General features: G+C 43.9%; 1 pseudogene; it reads right to left on the reverse strand.

The window, feature by feature from the left end:
- Positions 1 to 2,577: 2,577 nt before the first annotated feature.
- Positions 2,578 to 3,379, reverse strand: LOC128106965 (proteasome subunit alpha type-3-like; annotated as a pseudogene).
- Positions 3,380 to 6,696: the final 3,317 nt, after the last annotated feature.

The following is a 6,696-nucleotide window of genomic DNA, read 5'->3' on the forward strand; positions in this document are numbered from 1 at the left end:
ATTAGTAAATAAAAAATAAGGATCACTGTGTAAAAAAAAAAAAGGTGTGCCTCTGCTGGATCTTAGTTCCCTTGTTTCTGAAATGAAGTCGCTGGAGTGGAGCAGTATAATGCAGACAAAACATTTAACCCAGTAATTCAATTCAAGTGTATTCACTATAAATAAGAGGCCATTGACTAGGAGGACTTAAAGCATAGACTTATCAGAGGCACGCCATTAAACTAAAGGAGAGCTCAGAATCTGCACCAGTCTGAGACGGCCAGCCACACAGAGTGAGTGGAAACCTAGAGTCGGAGCTAAGACTGGACAAGTAATAAATGTTCCTTGTTTTTGTTGAAATAAGACTCACTGGGGAGGAACATAATGGAAGGCTTTTCTCTAAGGAATGCTATGATTATATACATTGCTTAACACTTCGCCACTGTTGGATGCATAACTTTGAAGTCTGAGCTTCGGTGTATGATCTGCAGAAGAGAGACTAGCTACAGATAGCCAGACCTGATGAGGATGTGCGAAAGGTCGGTCTGCTTAGCTAATTGCATCAAAAGACAGCTGGCAATCCCCTGAACAATTCAAACTGAATTGAGTTACCTGCGTGAGCACCATTTTAAAAGGTCAAGTTTACAAGTGGGGAGAGCTATCACTTTTTTCAAAACATTATTCTCTTCCAAGAGATACTTTAAAAGGCAACCAGTGGAACCAATGCACAAACAGATCTTGTTATGATAAACGTATTAATAATAGCTTCCAAAATGATGTATTAATCACATAGAAAACCTGTAGACAAGAATTGGTTCTCATGTGAGAGGAAACTAGATTTGAAAGAGGTGGTTAAATTCAAGGAATTTTTTTTTTTTTTTTTTTTTTTTTTTTTTTTTTTTTGGTTTTTCGAGACAAGGTTTCTCTGTGTAGCTTTGCGCCTTTCTGGAACTCACTTGGTAGCCCAGGCTGGCCTCGAACTCACAGAGATCCGCCTGGCTCTGCCTCCCGAGTGCTGGGATTAAAGGCATGCGCCACCACCGCCCGGCTCAAGGAATTTTTAAAGCACAAGTCCACTGAGCACACAGGGCCTTGTAACCACCAGGGAACATCAGAGCCGTGGGAAGAAAGCCGAGACCTAAGTGGAGCAGAGGCTGCCTGGAGAGGAGAGGGACGCTGTCCCAGCTGCCCACATGTTTTTTGTCTGACTGTCTTATCCAGCAGCAGCAAGGACGACCGTGGGGTTTTTGCAAGGCCTCTTCCTTCTTTCAAAACCCCACAGTGGGAGGTTAAGAGTCTGCTGAGTTCCTAAAGAAAACAGGGTGTGTACTATGTCCAGTTGCCTGAGCCAGGAAGCAAGTCCTGTGGAAACCCAAACAGCCTATGTCCCCGTCTAGAAGCCAACCTGGAGGTCTAAAGAGGAACCACTAACCCAAGAGCTGTGTGAGCCTTCAGATGACCTAAAATGAGTTTGCTTCTTACAGTGGCAAAGTAGGCCATTTTCAAACCAACACTTCCTGCCAAAAGCAACTCAAAAAGCTAGGTGAAACTTTTTTTTCCAGATCTGTAGAAAGGCATTGGAGATCTCTTGAGATGGAGGCTTGTTAAATAAACATCCAATAGGCGATTCGGCATTACTTTCCCAAATGTGCTGATTCTCAAAGCAGCACCTGAGAACCTGAACGTAGACTGCACTTAGTGTGATACAAATATTGTTTTAAGTTGAACAAAGATTTCTCAGAGCCTTTCTGATCTGAATACAGCAGAAATTTCTGAGAAATGGAAACTGTCTTCAGGCAGTGTAGCGTGAATCCTAATTGGTCTTAATAGTAAAAACCCAGTGTCAGATATCGGGGTAAATGCTGAAAGATCAGAGAGAGAAAGGGACAAGCCACAGCCACCTCTTACCTCGCCAATTCTTCAGCCTGAAAGGGGCCAAGCTCCTGTCTCTGCCCACCTTATATTCCTCTCTCTGCCCAGCCGTATCACTTCCTGTTTCCTCCTCCCTAGTGCTGGGATTAAAGGTGTGAGCCACCACTGCCTGGCCTCTATGGTTAGCGAGTGGCTAGCTCTGATCCCCAGGCAAGCTTTACTTGTTAGAGCACAAACAAAATATCACTACAAGATAATCTAGTCCCAGGAAAAGGAGGGGGCAAAGTTCCCACAAACCCCTCCTCAAGGAGTTCCATGCCACGAAGGAGACGGAGAGGCACATCAATCTTTCCTTTTTGTTGGTTTTTTAACGTAATTTTTAAAATTCTAGATAAAGCAAAATGGATTTTAAATTCTAAAACCTTATTGTACAGTAAGTTCTCTAAGCTTTTTTGCTGTCTAGCCCAGGCTGGACTTTGAATTGTGGGCCCAACCCTTCTGCCTCAGTCTAAGCTCTAAGAAATTTTAATCAAACATGAATCTACATTTTAATATTAAATACACATCTTCAATTATCCAATAATACGTGTATATTAATTAAGCCTGAATATTCATAAGAAAAAAATGTAATGAAAATCAGCCAGTGGGTGTGTACAATCAGTCCACGGTGCTAGTCACAGGGGACCGTCAGAGAAATGTAAAAAAGAAGAGATGGTGAGGAACATGTTACATATTGTCATCATGACTCCTTTTCTTCCTTCAGAGTTTCCTCAGCCTGTTTCTTCGCCTCCTCCATTATATCTTTTAGAGCAATTTCATGTCTTCCTTTACTTCATTCACCAACCGACATGAGCGCTCATTCAAAAGCTCCATCCTTAACTTCATTGTGTACGATGTGAATTATTTTTGCAACTTCTTTGACTACATCGCGGCAGGTCATTCCTTTCATCTGAAGCTTTTCTATTTCTGTCTTTGCAGCTTGCCTGGCTTTGCCAAGGGCACAGCCCCAATGACCATATGAAACACCTGATGGGTCACACATGTAAAGCTGTGCACCATCAATCACACTCTACAACTCTAACATGGAACCAGAGCCCAAGATCTAACAGCACTGTAGCGTGTGTAAGCATGTTCGTACATGACCACTCTGTCTGCACAATGTTGGGAACGTTACAGCGAGAGTTAGATCCCGAGTTTGAAACTTCTTCTCTTGCTATGTCTGCTAACGAACGAGCATCCCCCAACAGACCTGCTCGTGCCATTCCGACATGTCTATCAATGTTACAAAGTCATTTAGGGGAGCCTTCTTCGCAAAGTTTAGAAAGGACCAGCTTTTCTACACAAGACGACACTGTCTTTACCTCTGATCTCAATAGCTTACTACTGTTTCCACAGCCTTCACGGCATCCTCAGCTTCAAAAACTCTTCCACCAGGAGAGAATGCAGAGGCTGACAGGTCATGCTCAGGGCCAGGGCAGCTCACAGTGCTGACGCAGCAGGCCGCAGAGATAGGCCTGAGGTCACACATCAGACTTTCTTTCTTTTTATTTTTTTTTAATTAAGAAATTTTCCATTCATCCTATATATCAGTCACAGATTCTCCTGTTCTCCCTCCTCCCAATTCCCAGCCCCCCCCCCAACACACCCCCTATTCCCACCTCCTCCAAGGCAAGGTCTCCCATGGGAAGTCAGCAGAGCCTGGCACATTCAGTAGAGGCAGGTCCAAGCCCCTCTCCCCTGCACCAAGGCTGAGCAAAGTGTGTTACCATAGGCACTAGGTTCCAAAAAGCCAGCTTATGCACTAGGGACAGGTCCCAGTCCCACTGCCTGGGGGCCCCCCCAAACAGTTCAAGCTAAACAATTGTCTCACTTATTCAGAGGGCCTAGTCCAGTACCTTGGGGACTCCTCAGCTTTTGGTCCACAGTTCATGCATTTCCACTAGTTTGGCAAGTTGTCTCTGTACTTTTTCCAATCATGGTCTCGATATCTCTTGCTCATAGAATCCCTCCTCTCTGTCTCTCTGTCTCTGTCTCTGTCTCTCTGTCTCTCTGTCTCTCTGTCTGTCTCTGTCTCTGTCTCTCTGTCTCTCTGTCTCTCTGTCTCTCTCTCTCTCTCGTCGATTGGACTCCTGGAGCTCCGCCTGGGACCCGGTCATGGATCTCTGCATCTGGTTCCATCAGTCACTGGATGAGGGTTCTATGATGACAGTTAGGGTATTCAGCCATCCATCACCAGAGTAGGTCAGCTCAGGCACCCTCTCCACCATTGCCAGTAGTCTATAGTGGAGTCATCTTTGTAGATTCCTGGGGACCTCTCTAGCACTCTGCTTCTTCCTATTCCCATGGGGTCTTCATTTATCATGGTATCTCTTTCCATGTTCTCCCACCCTGTTCCTGATCCAGCTAGAACCTCCCGCTCCCCTAAGCTCTCTTTCTCCCGACTCTTGCCCTCCATTACCACCCCCCCCACCCCGCTCACCCCTAATTTGTGCATGTAGACCTCATCCATTTCTCCCTCACTGGGCGATCCCTGTGTCTTTGCTAGGGTCCTCCTTACTAGCTAGCCTCCCTGGAGCTGTGGGTTTCAGTCTAGTTATCCTTTGCTTTACATCTAGTATCCACTTATGAGTGAGTACATACTGTGTTTGTCTTTCTGAGTCTGGGTTACCTCACTCAGGATAATATTTTCTAGTTCCATCCATTTGCCTGCGAACTTCATGATGTCCTTGTTTTTGTCTGCTGAGTAGTACTCCATTGTGTATATGTACTACATTTTCTTTATCCATTCTTCAGTTGAGGGGCATCTAGGTTGTTTCCAGGTTCTGGCTATTACAAATAATGCTGCTATGAACATAGTTGAGCATGTCCTTGTGATGTGATTGAGCATTCCTTGGGTATATGCCCAAGAGTGATATAGCTGGGTCTTGAGGGAGATTGATTCCCAATTTTCTGAGAAACTGCCATACTGATTTCCAAAGTGGTTGTACAAGTTTGCATTACCACCAACAGTGTAGGAGTGTTCTCCTTGCTCCACATTCTCTCCAACATAAGCTGTCTCCAGTGTTTTTTTTTTTTTTTTTTTTTTTTTTTTTTTTTTTTTTTGGTTTTTCGAGACAGGGTTTCTCTGTGTAGCTTTGCGCCTTTCCTGGGACTCACTTGGTAGCCCAGGCTGGCCTCGAACTCACAGAGATCCGCCTGGCTCTGCCTCCCGAGTGCTGGGATTAAAGGCGTGCGCCACCACCGCCCGGCTAAATAAATATTTTTTTGTTTGTTTGTTTGTTTTTTTTGTTTTTCGAGACAGGGTTTCTCTGTGTAGCTTTGCGCCTTTCCTGGATCTCGCGCTGTAGACCAGGCTGGCCTCGAACTCACAGAGATCCGCCTGCCTCTGCCTCCCGAGTGCTGGGATTAAAGGCGTGCGCCACCACCGCCCGGCCTCCAGTGTTTTTTATCTCAGCCATTCTGACAGGTGTAAGATAGTATCTCAGAGTCGTTTTGATTTGCATTTCCCTGATGACTAAGGATGTTGAGCAATTCCTTAAATGTCTTTCAGCCATTTGAGATTCTTCTGTTGAGAATTCTGTTTAGCTCTATAGCCCATTTTTTAATTGGATTGTTCAGTATTTTGATGTCTAGTTTCTTGAGTTCTTTATGTATTCTAGAGATCAGTCCTCTGTCAGATGTGGGGTTGGTGAAGATCTTTTCCCATTCTGTAGGCTGCTGTTTTGTCTTATTGACTGTGTCCTTTGCCCTACAAAAGCTTCTCAGTTTCAGGAGGTTCCATTTACTAATTGTTATTCTCAGTGTCTGTGTTACTGGTGTTATATTTAGGAAGTGATCTCTGGTGCCAATGCGTTCAAGACTACTTCCTACTTTCTCTTCTATCAGGTTCAGAGTAACTGGATTTATGTTGAGGTCTTTGATCCACTTGGACTTAAGGTTTATACATGGTGACAGATACGGATCTATTTGCAATCTTCAATATGTTGACATCCAGTTATACCAGCACCATTTGCTGAAGATGCTTTCTTTTTTCCATTGTACAGTTTTGGCTTCTTTGTCAAAAATTAGGTGTTCATAAGTGTGTGGATTAATGTCAGGGTCTTCAATTCGATTCCATTGATCCACATGTTGGTTTTTATGCCAGTACCAAGCTGCTTTTATTAGTGTAGCTCTATAGTAGAGCTTGAAGTCAGGGATCATGATGCCTCCAGAGGTTGTTTTATTGTACAGAATACTTTTAGCTATCCTGGGTTTTTTGTTTTTCCATATGAAATTGAGTATTGTTCTTTCCAGGTCTGTGAAGAATTATGTTAGGATTTTGACACATCAGACTTTCATGAGTAGATGTTATAAACGTTTGTGGCTGCATTACTGCTGAGCTACTCCTGGCCTAGCTCAGTAGCACAGAGCCCTAATCCATCCTTTGCTTAATGGGCACCTTTTGTTTCTCTTATCCCTTTGGTTTCTCTTATTGCCCTATGTGAATCTTGTCTGAGAGTCTCCCAAGGATTAAATGTCTATGAAAAACTTGGTTCAGGAAACTGTAGTATCTGAGAAATGGAGGAATTTGCACTTGGCATTTTATCTTCGGGAGCTCCTTTCAGGTTGCTTTAAAGATATGGAAATTAACTGGCTAAACTGTAAATAGAGAGAAAATAAAAATGCCCTGGGTGAAGGGAAAGGCTTCAGTCCTTCGAGGCTGGACCCCCCTGCAGCCCTGAAAGGCTGGATTCATTCTTAAGCTGCCTCTGAATCTTCTTTCCATGGATCTGTGTGAACCCACACACCTGTGCCGCAACACTCTGAGACAAATTTTTTTATCTCACATTTGTTCTCCAGAAAATC

This window comes from Peromyscus californicus, unplaced genomic scaffold (genome assembly GCF_007827085.1).
Source record: "Peromyscus californicus insignis strain IS unplaced genomic scaffold, ASM782708v3 Scaffold_12__1_contigs__length_115047231, whole genome shotgun sequence".
NCBI classification, from domain to species: Eukaryota; Metazoa; Chordata; class Mammalia; order Rodentia; family Cricetidae; genus Peromyscus; species Peromyscus californicus.